The following is a 19,830-nucleotide window of genomic DNA, read 5'->3' as shown; positions in this document are numbered from 1 at the left end:
TTCATGCCAACTGAGCAGGCTTCATAAGCTCGCGCTATTTATCTCGCCCTTATCTCGAAGATTAAGTCGAGAACGGTAAGACATTATCGTTTCATTGTATGGGCAGGAATTAGGGACGTGATAAGCGTGATACGATTTAAAATATTTGAATAATTTTCGAAATTTGAACACTGAGCTTCAGCCTTCCTAGCGTTATTTTCCGTTATTGCATCAACACGTGGAAAATTGCTGGTTGAAATTAACGCTTCGTTGTCTGTTCGAGAACACCGAAGAAATGTCAGAAACTTCACTATTACGTTGAAAATATGTACCAATAAACTTAGGTGTAATATCAGCGTCCAATGAAACACGAACAGCGGAAAGCCTTTGAGATAGTGCAGTGTGTGCCGTCCAGTTATCACCATTGACAGGCGCGCGCATCCTGTTCAGCAGCTTTGCGCACATATGCGTGGCTGTTCGCCGTGATAAGTGGACGGCGTGCACTATACCATCGCGAAGGCTTGTCGCTGCTCGGGTTTAATTTGACGCTAATAGTTCATCTACTGCAATGTTACATTGCATCGTTACCTTTTGGGAACTGCACTTTCTCGTTTTGGATTGACGATACGCAACTCGAGCGATTATTCTTGTATTCAAGGTAGAAAAAAAAGCATCACGTGCTTCACGGTGAGATAAGAAGACTGCTTCAATGTTCTTGTTAATGAAAGATGTAATAATTATGAGTCTAGCGTTGAATTTTGATGAGCACTTGAGCTGACGTACTACGAACGAGCGACTGACGTCTACACTGCATGCGCTGCAGGTTCGGAGAATAAAGACCGAATAAGTATTTTGAGCTCACCACTTACAAAAAAAAGAAGCTAGGTAATTTTGAAACTTTGGTTGAAGCGCTGTCCCGCCAGCCTCTTCTGTCCGTATCTTTTCGGTGTACTTCAACCAAAGTTTCAGAACGTAATCCAAATGACCCATCTTGCCATAGTGCAACTAGGTAAGAAGAGAGTAATTGTAATAATTATGTGTGTAGGGAGAGGGAGTTTTCTTGTCCCAAAATCTTAAATAGGGGACGCCTTGGTGGAGTGAGTGAGTAAAAACTTTATTGAACATGTCCGGCGTCATATAGCGGGGTGGGGCTACAAGCACCCCGGCCTAGGTGACGGCCTCGAGTCCTTGGACCCGGGCGGCATCCTGGGCTTGTCGGACGGCCCACAGTTGATCGGCAAGGTCGTGGCTGAGCAGAGCCGCCTCCCATCGCGCCTCGCGGTTCGAGACTGCCATGTCTACCGGGTTCATAGGGGACTGCTGCGCGTTACCGGTACACTTCCACAGCATGTGCTGCAGCGTCGCTCTGGCTCCGCACGCCTTACACGCGTCGGACGTATAAATGCCTGGGTAGCAGAGGCGAAGGATCACCGGATTCGGGTACGTGTGTGTCTGTAGTTGTCTCCAGGCAACCTGCTGTTTCTTGTTTAGTTTGGCGTGGGGTGGTGAATATTTGCATCTGTTCAGTCTGTAGTGTTGCGTGATGTCTCTGAAAGTAGTCATGCGATCCCCCCACGTCCATTCCCGCATCGCTGTCGAAGTGTGCGAGACATCGGGACTGTCGGCAGGCGTCGCAGCTCGGCGTGTAAGTCCTCGAGCCGCGGCGTGGGCAGTCGCGTTGCCCGCAAGCGGAGGGTCCGTGTGGGCGGGGGTCCATACGAGGAAACTGTCGTTTTTGCGGCAGATGTTGCGTTTGTGAATTTGGAGAATGCGGGCCGCTTCGCGGGAGATCCGGCCGCTGGCGTAGTTGCGTATCGCCGCCTGCGAGTCGCCTATTATCACTTCGGCGTCCGTGGTGGCTATCGCGAGGGCTATGGCAGCTTCTTCGGCCGCCTCCGTGTCTTCCGTGCCTATCGTCGCACTCGTGACGCAAGCTCCTACATGATCCGTGATCGCGACCGCGAAGCCGCGGTGGCAGTCGTAACGGGCCGCGTCCACGTAAACTGTGTCTTTGCTATTGCCGAATTTCTTTTCAAGGTCTTGGGCGCGCCTGTTGCGCCGACCGATGTGATGTGTCGGGTGCATGTTCTTAGGCAACGGCATAACGACGATGTGCTCGCGAATACGTCTGGGTATCCCGACCTTTTCGCCGCGCTGCGTATGGTAGTTGATACCCAGTGTCTCGAGGATGTGTCGACCAGTTCTGGTCTTCGCCAGACGTTCGTACTGGGCGATGTTGTGTGCTTCGATTATCTCATCTAGAGTATTGTGCAACCCCAGCTCGAGAAATTTTTCCGTGCTGGTATTGGCTGGTAATCCGATTGCGCGTTTGTACGCCTTGCGGATGAGACAATCTAGTTTGGTGCGTTCAGTCGCCTGCCACTTGAGGTAGGAGGCGACGTACGTTATATGGTTCATAGCGAAAGCATGTACCAGGCAAATGGTATTGCTTTCCTTCATTCCGCTATGCCGATTTGTTATTCGTTTCAGCAACCGGATTGTTTCATTGACCGCACCCTCTAGTCTGCGAACGGTTTCGCCGTTGTGGCCGTTGGCTGTCAGGCGCAAGCCCAGTACCCTAATGGTGTTAACTTGTGGGATGACAGCGCCGTCTGATGTGCGTACACTAATTTCTCTATATGCGCACTCGAATGCGGAATCGGCGTTCTTGGGTTTACGGCCCCTGCGCGATGGTCTATAGAGCAGGAGCTCCGATTTAGCGGCGGAACATTCGAGGCCAGTGTCTCGAAGGTAGTCCTGCACCACGTCGACGGCTTCCTGCAGCGTTTGCTCTACGTGGCCGTCATTTCCCTCGGCAACCCAGAGGGTGATATCATCGGCGTACAAGCTATGGTGGAGGCCTTCTATCTCAGCGAGTTTTCGTGGTAATCCGACAAGCACGAGGTTAAAGAGCATGGGCGAGATTACGGAGCCCTGCGGCGTGCCCGTACAACCCATGTATATGTCCTGCGATTCTAGTCCGCCGATCGCTAATCGGGCCCGGCGGCCCGTAAGAAAATCCCGTACGTAGTGGTACGTTCTCTCGCCCAGTCCCAACGCTCGTATGCTTTCAAGTATCGCAGCATGGCTAACGTTGTCGAACGCCTTTTTGAGGTCGAGCCCGAGTATCGCTTTGGTGGATCGTGTGGGATTGTCTACGATATCGTGCTTGAGTTGAAGCATAACGTCCTGCGTGGAAAGGTTACGACGGAACCCCAGCATCGTGTGTGGGAGCATGTTTCGGTCCTCGAGGTAGTTGGTAAGGTGAGCGAGAGCCACATGTTCCATGACCTTACCAACGCAGGACGTCAGGGATATCGGTCGAAGGTTGTCGATCTGTACTCGTTTGCCCGGTTTGGGGATCATAATTATGCGCGCCGTTTTCCACGAGTTCGGTATAGCGCCCGCATTCCAGCACTCGTTCATGTAAGCCGTCAGTTGTTCTATCGACTCATTGTCCAAGTTACGTAGCGCTTTGTTGGTTATCCCGTCCGGGCCTGGCGCCGACTTTGTGTTGAGCCTGTGCAGCACCGCCCTCACCTCTGCAACGCTGAAGTCCTCGTCTAGCTCCGCGTTACCCTCACCCTCCTAGGCGTATGCCGAGTGCGCGAGGGGGCTACTTGACTGAAAGTAACAGCTTCGCACGTCATCTAGGAAGTCCGCGTGGGTGCCTTTGTAGTCGTGCAGCAACTTGCTAAGCTTATGTGCGTGCGATGTTTTCGTCTCCTCTGGATCCAAGAGGTGCCGGAGGAGATGCCACGTCTTGGCCCGTACCAGCTGGTTCTCCATTTCATTGCAGATCTCTTCCCATTGCGTTTTGCATACCTGTAACGCGTGCTCTTCTATGTCCCTGCTTAGCCGTGCTATGCGTCTGCGCAGCGTTCGATTGTGGCGTTGACGCTTCCACCTGTCTTGCAGGCTGCGCTTGGCTTCCCACATGTGTAGGAGTTTGCTGTCTACCACTTCGAGCTGTGCTTCTGGCGGAACCTCCCGCGTCGCCGTTTCTAAATCCCCCTTGAGCGTCGCAGTCCAGCTATCTATATCCTCAATAGCCGCATTGCCACGATTCTGCTCTTTCCAGACTTTGCGAAACGCGTCCCAATCCACCAGCCGGTGGTTCTTGCCCTTGGTACCTTCCCGATGAACGCGGTGGTGAGGTTCAGCGTCGATCTGGATCTCGATCACTGAGTGATCGCTACCCAGGTCCTCCTGTGTATTGTGCCATCGCGCGCTAGCAAGGTTCTTGGTAAATGTGAGGTCGGGTGAGGTGTCTGCACATACACTGTTGCCCCTGCGCTGTGGCGCGGAAGGGTCTGTGATGAGCTCGAGGCCCTCATTCTGCGCATGGTCCCAAAGGAGCTTACCTTTTGGCGTTTCGTAGCCGTACCCCCACGCCGCGTGGGGCGCGTTGAAGTCGCCCGCGATGAGCAAGGGCCCGTCGGCAGCTGCCTCGCGCGCCTCTCGCAGTAACGTGCTAAAGCGGTGTCTGGCTTTGGGTCTGCTATACACGTTCAGCACAAACAGGCCGGGGCCACGCCCTTTCGTCGGGATGAGCTCTATGAATACATGCGGTATGCTAACGTTCATAAGTTCGCGTCGCGCCACGGTGAGGTTGCGTCGCACTAGCGTTGCAGCGGCCGGTGGGGCTCCCGCGGTCACAGCTTCGTCTATAGATTTGTACCCTGCCAGCTTGACCGGGTCATTGGTTTCCTGCAATAGTATTACGTCCGGTCGTTGCCGGCTACGTAAGAATTGTTGGAGAAGCGCCCGTTTCCTCCTGTACCCCCTGCAGTTCCACTGACAGATAGTGAACGTGTTCCTTGTGTTATGCTGTTGTGGGCGTTGTGTTTGTGTGGTTTCGTGTCGAGCCATGGTGACTGTACGTGTTATGGTTTGCCGTCCGGCTGATCCTGCGCCTCTTCGTCGGGTAACGGCCTAAAGTACGGTTTCCCAGTCGTTCGTACTGGGCGACCCACTGCGCCCGGAAGTCGCATTTCGATATTGTCTATGCGCGTTTGCAGCGTCACGACCATTTTTGTGAGCTGAGATATTGCAATGCTCAACTGTTCGGTTTGTGCGGTTTGCTGAGCGATTGCGTTGTTAAGTTGCGCGGTTTGCTGCGCGTGTTGGGTCATCATCGCGTCTACCTTGTCGTCGAGTCTAGCGACTTGTTCGCGGAGTTTCTCCTCGCGTTTCTGCGATTTAACGTCCAATTGTTCCGGGTCAAGTGCCTTACGTTTGGTGGGTGCGGGGTGCGCGTCTTGAGCCTCCATGACTTCCTCCACTCTCTCGGCTGTACTAGCAACCGAGTCGGCTGCGACGGGTTTAATTGGAGGAGGAGGAGGAAAGGAAATTGTCGGGGCCTCCCCCTTCAACGTGGCAATTTCGTTTCTTAACCTTGCATTTTCCTGCTTTAGTTCTTGGATTATTGATTCGAATTGATCCAATCGTTTCTGCACTAGACTTTCTGGGTCGCTGTTGCGTTTGTAAGCAGAGCTGCCGCGTCTGTCTACATCTAGGTTTCTATCAATGGCAGTCTCGGTTCGCGTTAGCGGTGCGCTGGGCGCACGTTTGGAGGCGACGTCCACCCACCTCAATTTATGGGAGTCAACCTCTCCTCCACCTTTGGCTGCAGCTGTGTGGTTGGCTCGGGCCGTCGACGTGCTGCGAGGCTTCGCTGAACGGAGTCGGGAGACGCTGCGAGAGCGGGCTCGAGAACGAGTACGGGAGCGAGTGCGGCTCCGCGCGCGGGTCTCCCTCGAGGCCGATCGACTGTTGCCGCGACGTCGTCTCGGTGTGTGGCGTCGTCCGTAGCCCTCCTCCCCGTCGTTGACGGTGCTGCTACTGCTGTAGGCGGCCTCAGCCTCCTCGCGCATTCTGCGTTCCCACTGTCGGCGCTTGACTAGGTAGGGTGTCTTGTACTTAGCTTTGCACTTGCGGTCTCCGGTGAGGTGACCCTTTCCGCACAGTTGGCACACCGGCTCGCACCGATGATCGTCGGGCGGGTTACCACATCCGCACCCACGGCACTTCTTGTCGTTCGGGTTGGGGCACACGTCGGCCCTGTGTCCCAGACGACCACACTCGTAGCACATATCGATATGTTTCTTGTAAAGAGTGCACCTTATCACCATCTCGCCGTAGTTCACGTAACGAGGCACGTAGTAGCCGTCGAAAAGGATTATCACGTTGGTCGTGTTTCCCATGCACTTGGCATGCAGGACGTTCGGGTTGCGGTGGTTAACCAGACTTCTCACGACGTCCGCCGGCTTTTCGTCTAGCGATATGCCCCTGATGAGGCCTTTGGACGTGTTCTCCGGAGCCGCTCTGTAGGCACTCGCTTCGAACTCACGGTCGCCAATTCGCAGCTTGCAAATGCCTCCATATCGTCTAGCACGATCTTCTGACGGCGTGCTTACCACAATAACGTTTTGTCGCTCATTGAGACAGACGCTGTCCTCCTCGGCCACCTCGCGCCCCACCCCTGCAGCGTTGCGTATGCAGCAGTGGACGCGGTCCTTCTGGTAGTGTGATACGTTGAAGCCATCCCGGGGTCGCACGATGATCTTGTAGTCATCCGTTGGCAGGTTGGGCATTCGGCTCGTCATGGTGATCTTCCGCACGTACTGCGTCGCTTTCTGTATAAACGCCGCCTTCTCGGTAGACGCTGGCGTTGCTTGCAGGTTCTTCGCCGGGTCGGCGTCTCCACCCGCCTTCTTGGTGTTTCGTTTGATCTCGCACCATCCCTGCTCTTTTCCGAACTCCGTCGGCGATATCTCCTCCCCTTCGACTTGCACGAATTCCATTTCGGGCGCCGGTGCAGCGGATGGGGCACCCGCTTGCTCCGACGACTTGTTAGGCCTGCCGTGCCTTGTCTACTGGCTTGACTGTCGTGCCAGCGTGGCGGTACGGGCAATTTTCGAAAAGTGACCGAAACACGGGCTCACCTGCACAAATGGTATCGGGTGAGACCGCAGGACTTTCGCAGTCACTTGGGAATACTCTGAATTGAATGGCTGGAAAGAAATCGCCGAAAACCATAGAAAATCTGCGGAGCTGATGCGACGCGCGTCCGCACACCATGGCCCCCTAGCGGCCAACCTTCGCCTTAGTGGAGGGCTACAGAAAAATCTACCATCTAGGATTCTTTAACATGTACATAAATCCAAGCACATGCTTCAGTGCTTTAAGTGACATTTATAATGTGACCGCTGCTCTTGGGATTCAATCCAGTGACATGCGGGGCAACAGTCGAGTCCGATAATCAGCCAGCTGCCTCGTCAGGGTAAGAGAATGGGCACATACATTCCTGCAGCAGCTCTGCCTGCATCATGGGCTTAAAAAGAGAGAAAGCTTTCTATTGTGATGTTAGCGTCTATAATAATCATAGGCCGGCAAAACGTGTGCAGCTCACTCCAACTCACTCATGAAATATGTTTAGGAGCTTCTGAATCACACGGACTCACAATCAAGAAAAAATATTCATCAGCCGGACTCGCTCGGACTCAATCTCACCAAAAACATCACTCAACTGGACTCACTTAGACTATGACTCACGGCTTCATCTGTGTCTGAGTCAATTCGAGTGAGTCAATTGATCAGTACGTCAGCCTGAGATTACTTTCTTCGACCGTGGTGCTAATGCTCTTTAAGCCCAATGTCTCACGTAATCGGTGTTGTTCTTGGATTTGTATGATATTGTATCTCCAAAAACGAGTTCTGAGTGTTTACAAACCAGTAAGATTATTTTCCTTCAAAGAGATGACAGCTAAAGATAAAATTATCAAGAAATTTTTAGAAGGGTTGCCGGGGGAGGTCAAGACATAATTTGTAATTCTTGCCTATGTAATTTCCGCCTATAACTAATAAATATTGAAACAGTTTATGAATGACGCTGCTTTAAAATACCTGGGAGTATATAGACGTGAGTAAAAACGTGAATCCAGATAAAGTTGATAGTACTGCTGAAGATAACTACATAAAAACCTTATGTCAGCAAAAAAAAAGTTTAGCTCACTCATACTCTTTCAAGAAATATATTTTTGGCTTTGGACTCACCGGACTCAGACTCGCGAAAATATTATTCACCCGGACTGACTCAAGACTCACGGCTTGATCTGAGTCTGAGTCAGTTGACTCATAAGTGAGTTCGTCGTCCTATGATAATAATATCGAATGAGCTGTCGTTGTGCGCCAAGAATATTCATCATTAGTTAACCCTATTTGGCTCCTGTTTCTGGTGTTGTAGACTAGTGCAATAAAACCGGCTTATTGAGGTCAGTGTAGTCTATGACATTGCTCGCTGTCCGCTGTAAGATATTAAACTCTGAAAATTTTCGACATATCTTGTTTCCTAATTGTGTTTGAAACCATGTGGTGGACACTGCATACGATCCTTGATGAAGTTCTTGTACGTAAAGCGCGAATTCATAACAAATAGGCCACATCGCATTCACTTATCTGATTACTTACAGAAGCACCAAGTTCCGATACATGAATAGTGTGCTCACTGCAATGGAGGCTAGAGACTGATATGGTTTTGATACTAAGATATTTCTATTTTGTCTCTGAAAGCCAATATATCAAAGGTATTTCATTTTTCAGTTTTCAGGAGATGTGCAATCACCCAGAAAGCGAGATGAAAATTTTTTCGCTAATCTTCCTGAGCATTAAACAATAGAGAATATTCAGCTAATGACTTACGTGCAAAAACGATATATAATTTTAGAGGGCTAAAAGGTCCATGTTAGCGCACACAACGAACCAAGAACTGCAGCATGGAAGTGTACTTATTTTCAGGTCCTTCAATCTTTCTCTGCCTTTCTTCCCTTTCTCTCTGCTCCTCTCTATCTTGTTTTCTTTGTTTCTCTCTCTTTCCTTCTGTGTCTCTGTGCACTTATTATTTTGATTATCAGAACTCTTGCATGCAACGCTGAAGAAATCGCCACACGTGTTTTGGGAGTGAAGAAGATGAGAAAGAAGACGAAGATAGCACGTTACTGTTCATAACAATCATAAATTTTTTTGTGTGTGTTCGGCTGACTAAGCTTGTTCAAGCTTAAATAGCTTCGCCATTAAAAAAGGAATTTTAATAACACTGATAAGAACATAAAACGATTGCTCTGTCCAAACACACCTGCAAAACAAGCTGGAGCATCCTCTAGTGTCGCGCTATGAAAGAAAAGTAAACTAGATGGAAAGCTGGCATGCCCCAACCGGGATCGACGAGATATTGGAGTATATGCGCGATCTGCCCTATACTCTTTCCTTCACGGATGGACCGACGGTTTTTTTTTCGAACCAACCAACAAAACAGCGCTATGTACTAAAGAAACGAGGTGATTCTGCAACAAACATTTCAACCGAAGGCCATGGCACGGTCAGGCAGTAGTGTCACCAGGAAGCTCAAAACGAACGCTCAAGAGCGTGACTTGAAACAGTTTGATTGATGCCAATGCCGCGTAGCTTTGGGTTGTGTGGCCGAGATGTAGCCCATGCATACCGGCATACTATTCAAGCGTATCGAGGTATTACCGCGGCAGCAGCACCCAGAGCTTCCCGGCTGCCATCAGTCAAAATAGCTCAGGTCACAAATCAGAGCATTCATTCTAAGCTTGCTGACGACTATACCTCCGTGCCCCGTCATACGATAACAATGGGAAGGGGCTGTGCAATGCAGCCATCGCTGAATAAGCATATGGTTCGATACGCTAACATGCAGCCAACGTAAATTATGTGAGGCTACGAAGAACGATCAAAAACGTCCAAGTTGTCCAAAATGGGTCCGAGGGAAGGAAGGCAGTTTGCAAAGGAAATGGTTTAGGTGGAGAAATAATTTCGTCCTGCCACAGAACTTGCTCCACGTGCCACCAAGAAAAGCTCTAGTATATAATTGAACAGCTATCGTGGGGCCGCATGTAACATACTGCAGTTCGTGCACAATTTGCTCTCTTGATAACGTACTTGACTTGTTTTGCAACAAGACGTTAACAATATTGGTTGGCGTTAAACACATTTTGATAATTTAGGTTTTGCCTTGGGTGAACAGTACTTTGTTGCAAATGAATTTTTGTTTCAGCATGGCCACATAAAAGAAATTACAATGATTTTGTCTTGTGGACTGCTGGAAATATTGTCACTGTTCTTTCAAGCTCAAACATTAAGCGGTGAGTACAGCGGCTATATCAGGGCGTGAATAAATACCGTGAATGCACAGAATAACGGCCAACATAGTTTCGAAGTAACTAACATTTATTCTTATTTAACGGATCGATGCACTTACAGCTGCTTTTAGTTACAGCTTTTAGCTCTTTATATCCATCACGTCGGCATGCTTTTCACGTTGGCCGCTTAGCTGATATAGCACAAATTCAGTGCAGCACGTGATTGTGAGTACAAGTGCCGTCATCGTTATTGTGCTCGTTGATATATATACAAATGTTTAAAGTAGGTGGTGAATGCGCAGAGTTTTGGGAACGAGCTTCTCGATCGCGAAACATCTTCCGGCAAAATGAGCGGCTGCATTTTTTATGGTTATTAGCTCAACCAGCATTGCGTGTAAAGGAAACGAGCAGATTGGGAAGGCCATGGGCACAAATGAAAAGGCAGATATTGAGTTTCATGAGCTAACAGTTAAAGCAACAGATCTTACTTTTAGGGGCGAAGCTCCTTAGGGCGTGGGCTGTGCGTCCCCTGTAGCCTGTATGTAGCCACCTCTAGTTTAGTTCTTGCAGTGTTAACTAGATGGCGGTACCGTCCCCTGTATGTAGCCAGCTCTAGTTTAGTTCTTGCAGTGTTCACTAGATGGCGGTACCGTCTCCTGTATGTTCAGGAGGCGGTTCAGTTCAGGCTGTCAAGGTGGATGGACGTGTTTTTTGAGCGCTCCGGATCGACTGCGCAGATAAGTGTTTTTGGATGTTTTGAGCTTGTCTCTATAATTATAAGGCAGCGGTTGAAATCTTCGTAGCACTTATTTTATGGTACGGCTTTTTCGGGGGCCAGTCACCAGGTATTTATTAGTTAGTGCGGGTGTGTGTGTTTGAATTTTTTTGTTGTTGTTTTTTTTCTTTTGCAACCCCGTTGGGGAGGTGCGCGTACATTGAACACGCAAATTTTTGTAGTAGAGCTTGGACTTTCTTTTTTTTCGTAGTGCAGGGCTCGAGTTTAGTAATTATCGAGTATAGGGACAATTAGTGTGAGAAAGGCATGGTTAAAAAGACTGTAAATTGTTCAGGATGTGGAGTGGGTTTGAAAGTGGACCCAAGCATAGAAGCGGATGGAGAAGAGGCTGACGCGAAGTGTAGGCAATGTGAGGTCGAGGAAAAAATGGAGAAAATGATGGTTGCCCAGAGTGAACTGCTGATGAGAATCGCCAAACTCGAGACTGCGTTGGCGACAGAGCAAGAAAAAACGAGGGCAATGGGAGAAAGACTGAAGTCCGCCGAGGAAGTGCTAGCGAAGCTGAACAAAGAAGCGACCTACCGAGAGAACAGTAGGGAACCGGCAACCAGAACGGTCGAGAAGGAAAAGCAAGCAAGCTTGGAAAAAACAGGTTTAGCCGGTTCAACTGTCGCAAGGCCCAGCTTCAGCGAGGTAGTGGTGGGGCAGGAAGGGAACAAAAGAGCCGGCGTCACAGGTGCAAGTAGCCCCCAGGTGCAGAACGCTCCAGCGGAAAAGTCACAGCATGTGATAATCGCCGGGGACTCAAATTTAAATCGATGCACAGAAGCCATCAAAGAGAGGGTAAGAGGTGACAAGAGGGTTGCAGTAGGGGCGTTCCCAGGACGCAAGCTGGAAGCAGTCATGAAGCAAGCGAGCGCAAAGCTCAAAACGACAGCTGATAGACGCAACCTCGTGATAATTTCAGGCGGTTTAAACGATGTCCTAAACGAAGATGCAGCAGGACTAGCAGCCACACTGGCGAAAGGCGTCGATGACATGCGCGCCACTTCTCCTAAGGTGCAGGTAGTGATATGCACGATACCGGAGGTACCGGTGCGTGATAGCAACCTGCAAAGAGCAGTGGTCAACGCAAACCAAGAGATATGGCGGATGAGTCGAGAGAAAGGCTTTGAGGTGGTGGAAATAAACAGAGAGGTGCATAGGTGGGGGGGGGTTTCAACGAGACAGAATTCACTTCGATGGGCGGCTAGGTCATGAGGTGGGTTGGCGACTTGCAGGACGCGCAGTAGCTTTTTTGGGGGGCAAGCGAGCCCTTCGGGGGTGCAGGATAGCTAGTAACGAGGAAAACAACCAGGGAGACTCTTCGACAGGTGGTATGGACAGATACGATTCCAAAGTGGCACCAATATCCAAGATACGTAGAGTCCGGGGCATAAATAGACGTAGCCACGAGCGCCGAGCCAATTCAGACATAGGGTATATTAACATGCAGGGTGGTAGGAACAGGCTGAAGTGGGAAGAGATAGAAGAACAGCTAAGGGAAGAGAGGCCGATGGTATACGGTTTTGTAGAAACACATCTCAGGGACATGGAACAACCTCCGAACAATCCGGACTACGCGTGGGAGTATTGTAATAGAACAGAAGGCAGCAGAAAGGGGGGTGGTATTGGGGCATTCATTCATAAAAGTACAGACTGGCAAAGGGTCAAGCAGGAGTGCAAGGAACATTTATGGCTAAAAGGGAAAGTGGCAGGTCAAATGATACTCCTTGGTTTCGTGTACTTGTGGACGGGAGCAAAGGCCAGAGAGGAAAACCAGGCAATGGTAGAGTGTATATCAAAGAATATTCAGGAGTTAGGAAGAGAGTGCGAGATAATCATACTAGGAGACATGAATGCGCACATAGAAGATATAGATGGGTATACCGACCCGACAGGCAAAATGATCATGGATATGTGTGAAAGGCTTGATTTGATCATTTGCAACAGTACCGAGAAGTGTGAAGGGCAAATAACATGGGAGGTAGGAAGGCTTCAGTCGACGATAGATTATGCACTGATGTCACATAGGATGTATGATAAGCTCAGGGAAATGCACATAGATGAAGGTGGCTCCAGAAGTCTGGGTAGCGATCACAAACGTATCAAGCTAAGTTTTGGAAGAGCAGTGAAAGTGGGAAGGAGACAAGATGAGCAACTACAGGAAAATTTTTATCCAGAAAGGGAAATTGAAATAGCCACTAAACAAGTTGAGAAAGTAATCACGGAGGATAATAAGACAGTGTGGACATACACGAATCTAATTAGACTCTTTGAGATAGAGCTTGCTAAGACGCGTGACAAGTCACTCCGGAAAAGAAGACACAAACCCAAAAGTTGGTGGGATGAGGAAGTTAAGAGAGCCATAGCAAAACGTCAAGAAGCCTCTAGGGAACACAGACATGCTAAGCAGCGGGGTGAACCGACAGATGATGTGGAAAGAAAATGGGCAACCTTTCTAAGCTGTAGAAGGGATGCACCCTTCTGATCAATGAAAAGATTAGAAGGAAGGGAGCTCAGTGGCTGGCAGAAGTACATAAAAAAGATAGAAAGGCAGCTGCGAAATTTTGGAACCATCTAAACTCCCTAAGAAATGAGACGAGCCTAGAGCAGAACTTTATAACTACAGCCCAAGGTGCTAGGCTAGAAGGGGACGAAGCTATTGAATATATAAGAACAAGGTTGACAGAAAAATTTCAACAAAGAAGTACTTTATGCACCACAATAGACAAAGACGAATCAAGTGGTGCAATGGCTCCATTTTCACAACAAGAGTGGGAAAGGGCTGAGAAAAGGGTTCCTAGTAGTACATCAACAGGCCCAGATGGCATTCCAATTAGGCTGATAAAAACATTAGGTCCGAAGTCTAAGCAGGTTCTGAGAGAGGCAGTGAGTACAATAATAATCGATGGTGAAGTTCCCGATGGATGGAAACTTAGCAGGATGAGCATGATCTATAAAGGAAAGGGGGACAAAGCTGACATAAACAACTACCGTCCTATAACAGTGACATCAGTGGTCTACAGGCTGGCGATGCAGATTATAAAGGAAAGACTGCAGGCGTGGATAGAGGATGAGGGGGTGCTGGGGGAACTGCAGAATGGGTTTCGGAAACACAGGAGGTTGGAAGACAATCTGTTCTCACTGACGCAGTGCATCGAAATAGCAGAAAAAGAACACAGGCCCCTGTGGCTAGCATTTTTGGATATCAAGGGAGCGTACGATAGCGTGGTTCAAGAGGAATTGTGGGGAATACTGGACACACTAGGCGTGGAACATGTAGTCATTAATCTTTTAAAGGGTGTCTATAAAGGTAACAAGGTAGTTATAAAGTGGGAAAAACAGGTATCCAAGCCTGCAGAGGTAAAACGGGGGCTTAGGCAGGGGTGCCCCCTGTCACCTTTATTATTCATGATGTACCTACAAGGATTAGAGGCAAAATTAGAGGGAAGTGGACTGGGCTTCAACTTCTCTTTAGTCAAACAAGGAAAACTTATTGATCAGGCACTACCAGCATTAATGTACGCAGATGATATAGTGCTAATGGCCAACAACAAGGAAGATTTGCAGAGATTGATGGACATCTGCGGTAATGAGGGAGATAGGTTAGATTTTAGATTCAGTAGGGAAAAATCAGCAGTCATGATTTTCAATGACAACGAAGGTAGTGAGCTTAGAATACAGGAGGTCACGCTAGAGATAACAGATAAATACAAATATTTGGGCGTATGGATAAGCAATGGGACCGAGTATCTGAGGGAACACGAAATATACGTGACGACTAAAGGTAACAGGAATGCAGCAGTCATGAAAAATAGGGCACTGTGGAATTACAATAGGTATGACGTTGTGAGAGGAATATGGAAAGGGGTCATGGTTCCTGGGCTGACGTTCAGCAATGCGGTCTTGTGCATGAGATCAGAAGTTCAAGCAAGATTAGAAATTAAGCAACGTGGAATAGGTAGGCTTGCTTTAGGAGCTCACGGGAATACACCAAATCAGGGAGTACAAGGTGATATGGGATGGACATCATTTGAGGGCAGGGAAGCTAGCAGCAAGATAAAATTTGAGAAGCGATTGAGAGAAATGGGGGAAGAGCGTTGGGCTAGGAAGGTTTTCAGCTACTTGTACATGAAGAATGTCGATACAAAATGGAGGAAGCGAACCAGGAAGTTGACTGGTAAATACTTAGAAAACAGCAGGTGGCCAAACCAAGAAGAACTATCGGTCAAGAAGAAAGTGAAGGAAACGGAGACTGACATGTGGAGAATGGGCATGATTAAGAAGTCCGCACTAGAGATCTATCGAACTTTTAAGCAGGAAATTGCCAAGGAAAGGATCTATGATAATACTCGGGGTAGTTCTCTACTGTTTGAGGCCAGGACGGGAGTACTGCGAACCAAGACATATCGGGCCAAATACGAAGGGGCCGACACAGTATGCAGTGCGTGTGGAGAGGAAGAAGAAACTGCCGAACACTTGATAATGTTCTCTAAAGGGCTTCACCCTATAGTTCAGGATGATGGCGCAGAGTTTTTCAAAGCACTGGGATTTAGGGACAGCGAGGGCAAAATAGACCTTAAGCGGGTAGACTTAACTAGAAGGAGGTTATCTGATTGGTGGCTAAAGTCAAGGCACGAGTGAAAATTAAACCCTTCACTGCGAAGTACGAATCCTCAACTTCATTATTTAAAGGAAAAAAAAAAGATAGGTGTAATGGTTAGTTCACTAAGTATCACGGCTAGGTGGCGTTAGCCGCCGCCCGATCTAAAGGGTACGGCCACATCCATCCATCCATCCATCCATCCATGTAGCCACCTCTCGTTTTGTTCTTGTAGTGTTTACTAGATGCTGGTACTTGTAGCTGATGATGAAAAGATGCAAGATGTTATAAACTAGAAAGCGGTACTTGTAGTTGATGAAAGACACGAGATCTTATAAAATAGGAATGATGTCACATATGGCGCGTGTCATTGGTTGAAGGCAATCGTTCGATTTAGTGCGGCGACGTACGCTAGGGGGAGCGTTGTAATAAAATCCGTTCGCTGTTGGCGCGCGCTCGGAGTCGCCGGATGGATAAGGCTGACGAAAGGATGCAAGATGTTGTAATCCAGACGGCAGTACTTGTAGTTGATGATGAAAGATTCGAGATGCTATAAAATAGGAATGATGTAACTAATGGCGCGCGTCATTGGTCGAAGGCAATAGTTCGATTTAGGGTGGCCACGTACGCTAGGGGCAGCGTTGTAATAAAATCGAGTGGGTAAAACGTACGGAGGATTCATAGTTTACCAGGTTTACCTCCGGAGCTTCGCCCACTCATCATCATTCACTTTGTGGATATGGAGTCATTTTCTGACAACAGGCTTACAAGTATTATGTAATATGTATGTTATTATCATCGCGTGTACGCGCGAAAAGAAAGCTTGTAGCATATTTGTAAGTTTTGCACCCACATTTTCTCACTGAAACAAGCCCTTTTGCTATTCCACCATATGTAAGTGGTCGATGACTTCAAAAAGTCTTGAGCAGACGATCCATTCAATCATTACTGCAGCCCCAAGATTGGATAGGAGCTCAATCAACCAAATTTAGCTTAAGCTTTAAACAAGAACAGTTTTGAGAGCGTATATACCCATTGGTTCTAAGTAAATTATCTCAGTCACGAAGACGGAAAACACACTCATGCGTTCATGATTAGATGGCAGGGTTCATAACCTTCTGTACTGATAATTTTCATTAAGATGTAGTGGTCAAGAAATCACCGTCGGAAACCTGAAATCTCAAAAAAAAAAGGACTGAATGATGTTTTTTTTCTTTCTTTATGACTGAGAGCAGAAGCATTACGGTGGGGTATTATTCTGCACGATTTTACCCTAATAATTTTTCTCATTCGATGACATTCGCAAATATAAATTTGCCTGTAGGCCCATAAGTAAATATTTACAATATCAACTTGGGCGGAATATACGCGAAGACGAAAGGAGGTGTAAAGGAGACGCTCGAAGTTCACGTGATTGTATGTCCGCATTGTAATTCCGGTATTCAGCAGTCATCTGGTGGAGCAGCCGCGAACATTTACCTTTTGCGGAACCACGAAAAAATTATTTCTTCGCTCAAAGTTGGTAAATGTTTCAGTCCAGAAAGCCGTTGGGCAATTCTGCAAGGCGTCCTTGGTCCACCAAATGTCTGTGGTTTTCCAAGCTCTGTGCCGTCAATGTTTGCTCCATGTCTCTTGCACCCAATGCAATATTCGGTTGGCTTTTAAACAGCTGACTGTATATAATGCAAAGATATATCAACTCATGCAGGAGGCTTCTTTTCCCCGCAGGTCTCGTAATTTTAGTGCAGCCAGCAGTGACTGCGATTGGTGGGCCTCCTTTATCGGGTAGTCAAACAGCTGGCTTACCGACTGGGATGGGACCTATGGCCGTAGGACCTGCGGTTATTAACCCCATGGGGCCACTTATTGGCGGTAGCATCGCCCCAAAACCTTCTCCAGGTATGCGTAAAGAAATGACATGCACAAGTGCGGGAGAATGTCAGATTGTTGACAAATTTTCATTTTTGCTTACCCATGCGATGACCGACGCAAAAACAAAAAGAGCTGAAAGGAGCCCTCCCTTGCAAGCGGCCCCATTCGGTCAGCTTCTACGGTAACTCTGTTAATGTTGTAGTTGTCACAGCCCGTTATTCGAACCCAACCAGCGTGAGCTCCTAGATAGCTTATGAAAAAGTAGCTGGTGGCACTGTGCTCAAGCAAACACAGTGAAACTGTTCAAATGAAAAACAGAAAAGAAACGATAGATGTATTCGGTGGCAGTTAAACACAAAATTACACAATTATGACATTGATGGAAACAAAGTTAGCACACGGCACCTTATTATTATGCACTGATAATAAAAAAAAAGAAATCTACCAAGCTATTATCAACGCCTCAAAGTTTTGATATGATGTTAATTGATTGCGACAAAACATGAATGAATGAAAAGTTTAAAAGAAGGCGAACAATGATACTCGGATAACTGGGCAGCTAGAGGAGGAATTTTCCGAACAACACTGGCGTTCCTACTTGAGGGAGAGGCGATTACTGGAGTTACCGGAAGTTTATACCTGACTCTGATCTTTCTCCATTGAAGTCACGTGCCACACTTATTAAGTTTTTCCTTAATATTTTAACAAATTGGATTTTTTCAGAAGTTACTTCAGCATATTTCCCCATATTCATTTATGTTTGATTGGCTAGTGCCCGTTCTGCCACCCCCTTTTTCTGTTAACCTATATTTTATATATAGGGAAACAAAAAAGTGCCGCTTACACACACACACACACACACACACACACACACACACACACACACACACACACACACACACACACACACACGCACACACACACACACACACACACACACACACACACATACACACCACAAGCGAACGCACGCATGCACACCAACACACACACGAACGCGCGCACACACACACATGAACGCGCGCGCACACACACACACACACACACACACACACACAGCGAACGCGCGCATGCACACTAACACACACACGAACGCACACACACACACACACACACACACACACACACACACAAGTGAACACACGCATGCTCACTAACACACACACGAACACACACTCACACACACAAGCGAACGCACGCATGCTCACTAACACACACACGAGCGCGCGCACACACACACACAACACACACACACACACAAGCAAACGCACGAATGCACACTAACACACACACACACACGAACGCGCACATATACACACGCGCGCACACACACACACGCACACACACACCCACGCACACACACAGACACCTGGACGCACGCACACACACGCACGCCCATACCCACATTGTTGTTCATAGGCAACACACACACATCATTTTCCATGGGCAAGGGCTCATATAGGGCGAAAACGGCCGCTGGTGTGGCATTCCGAGAGACATTTTGTGTATTACATCCCGTTGCGGAAGTACTGAAAGATCACAAGAAGGTTCACGCATTTTAAGATACTACCCATCTTGTTTTTATGGTGAAGTGGTATATGGCTAGGGCGTACAGCCTATGTGAGCAAAATTTTCTGGTGTGCATGCGCAACACAGAAACGTGCAAACACAGCTACACATCAGTATTCCACTAAAAATAAAGAAGGAAACACACCAGCAGCATAAAACCAATTATTATTGGGCACATTATTGGGCACAAAACGCGAAACTCATGCGGAAAGCAAGAGAAGACGATAGATGGTACGGGAAAATATGCTGCTCAAATGTAAAATACCAACATAGCAGACGCTGAATTCAAACAGAAACTTGTTGACAGGTACTTCTCATCTGGTTGTAGAGGGTGATCAGCGAATGCCTAGCATCATTATCCACATAACTAAAATATTTATCACTGTGTGTGATTTAAGGAACGATTGTTTGTTTAGTGCCTACGGCTTTTCTGAAACTTTGTGAAGATGTGCCTGAAACAGCGGGATGAAAAATACAGTGACTCTAGTATATACGAAGAACAACTAAGTGATGCCTGGCTGTTCTGTTAACTCTTCATTAAAACTTTCAGTGGTATTTACCGACAGCAGCGGAGAAAAGAAAGTTGTGGGCGCTTCAAGTTCGCTTACCGGTGCGGTGTTTCTGAACGCAAACAAGCTTAAGGATGCGCTCGGCCAGGAAACAAACGACAAACCACCACCACCGCCCGAAATCGATGACGAGCCACCTGAGCCTGACGATGAACTGGAACCAGAGGCCGACGAAGAGCCAGAGGCTGACGAGGAGCCGGACGTCGACGAGGAGCCAGAGGCCGATGAGGAACCAGAGGAGTATGATGACGGAGACTCAGAGGATGCAAGGGAGGCGGGGTCACCACCGAAAAAGTA

This window comes from Rhipicephalus microplus, chromosome 3 (genome assembly GCF_043290135.1).
Source record: "Rhipicephalus microplus isolate Deutch F79 chromosome 3, USDA_Rmic, whole genome shotgun sequence".
In the NCBI taxonomy this organism is placed as follows: Eukaryota; Metazoa; Arthropoda; class Arachnida; order Ixodida; family Ixodidae; genus Rhipicephalus; species Rhipicephalus microplus.
Note: the sequence above shows the minus strand (reverse complement) of the source record.